This window comes from Oxyura jamaicensis (assembly GCF_011077185.1).
Source record: "Oxyura jamaicensis isolate SHBP4307 breed ruddy duck chromosome 16 unlocalized genomic scaffold, BPBGC_Ojam_1.0 oxy16_random_OJ62932, whole genome shotgun sequence".
Taxonomy (NCBI): domain Eukaryota; kingdom Metazoa; phylum Chordata; class Aves; order Anseriformes; family Anatidae; genus Oxyura; species Oxyura jamaicensis.
Window position 1 is genome coordinate 1 of NW_023304430.1, and position 1,663 is coordinate 1,663.

Here is a 1,663-nt window from a genome sequence, read left to right on the forward strand (position 1 = left end):
AACGGTTTCACGCCCTCTTGAACTCTCTCTTCAAAGTTCTTTTCAACTTTCCCTTACGGTACTTGTTGACTATCGGTCTCGTGCCGGTATTTAGCCTTAGATGGAGTTTACCACCAGCTTTGGGCTGCATTCCCAAGCAACCCGACTCCAAGAAGACCCGGTCCCGGCGCGCCGGGGGCCGCTACCGGCCTCACACCGTCCACGGGCTGTGCCTCGATCAGAAGGACTTGGGCCCCCGAGAGCGGCACCGGGGAGTGGGTCTTCTGTACGCCACATTTCCCGCGCCCCACCGCGGGACGGGGATTCGGCGCTGGGCTCTTCCCTGTTCACTCGCCGTTACTGAGGGAATCCTGGTTAGTTTCTTTTCCTCCGCTGACTAATATGCTTAAATTCAGCGGGTCGCCACGTCTGATCTGAGGTCGCAGTCGGATGGGGACCCGGGGGGGGGGGGCACAGCGGACGCCCGCCACACCCACCCCGCCGCGGAAGCGCTTCGGCCCCGGAGGAGGCCCGATCCAACCAGCTTGGGGAAGAACGGCCCAGCGGAAGAGCGACAGAGAGCACGGGCACCGGGGCAAGCGGAGGAGGGGGGCGGACAGCACCAGGAGTGCGTGCGGGGGGGCGCCGTCGGCCAGGGAGAGGGGGAAAACGACCGGCAGAGGCGGCGGGCGGAGGAGAGTGGGGAGTTCGAAACCTGGGCGCCCTCACGAACCCCTCCTCTTCTCTCCGCCGTCACGCGCGCGTGCCGCTCGCCCCCCCTTCTCTCCCTGACTTTCCGACACCCTCCCTCCTCCTGGCGAGTCTCGCCCTCACACCCCGACCCGGTCCCGGGCACCGTCGTAACCCAGGGAAGGGGAGGGGACCAGGACCCCGCGGGCAGCCGTGTCGCCACAGACAGCCGCGCGGGGCAGGCCCGTCTCCCCTCAGGACCCGGGAGCCGGCACCCGCAGCCGACCCGGTTTCCCCGACCCCCAACGCAACATCCCCCGAAAACTCCCACCCCGTCCCACCGCACGAGCGGGGCACGGGGCGGAGGCACAACGGGAGAGTGGATGGGGCGACGGGGCGCACGGGACCGGCTGCCGTGACGCCGCTCCTCCGCCAACGGGACGAGCTCCCCGAAGCGGGCGCTCCGGGGCATCGGGTCTGAACTTAGGGGGACGAAGGCGTTGGGGAGAGCCACGGGCTCCCTTTCCCGAGGACGGGAAAGGGGGGCGACGGACCATCCCCGGTGCCTGCGACACCCCAGCCGCGCCTCCCACGGAGGGCGGCGGCGGGGTTGCTCGCGGCCCTCCACCGCCAGGGGTGGAGGGCCGCATCCCGCCGCCACCGCATCCGCGGGGACGATTGACCTTCAAGCGACGCTCAGACAGGCGTAGCCCCGGGAGGAACCCGGGGCCGCAAGTGCGTTCGAAGTGTCGATGATCAATGTGTCCTGCAATTCACATTAATTCTCGCAGCTAGCTGCGTTCTTCATCGACGCACGAGCCGAGTGATCCACCGCTAAGAGTTGTCACGAGGCTTTTATTTTCGGGAGGCTGGCGCCTTTTTCCCCCCCGCGGCCAAAGCCGTGCCGGCGGGGGGGCGTTCCTTGTCCGCACCGGTCGGGTCCCCGGCCTGCTGTCCCCGAAGGGGACCTGGGGCGGGCTTGGGGGGGCGGGAG

General features: G+C 68.4%; 1 non-coding gene across 1 annotated transcript; it reads right to left on the bottom strand.

Moving 5' to 3' along the window:
- Positions 1-1,359: 1,359 nt before the first annotated feature.
- Positions 1,360-1,512, bottom strand: LOC118157973. Its single transcript, XR_004746754.1, has one exon. It is a non-coding gene; the product is annotated as a 5.8S ribosomal RNA (ribosomal RNA).
- Between the last annotated feature and the right edge of the window lie 151 nt (positions 1,513-1,663).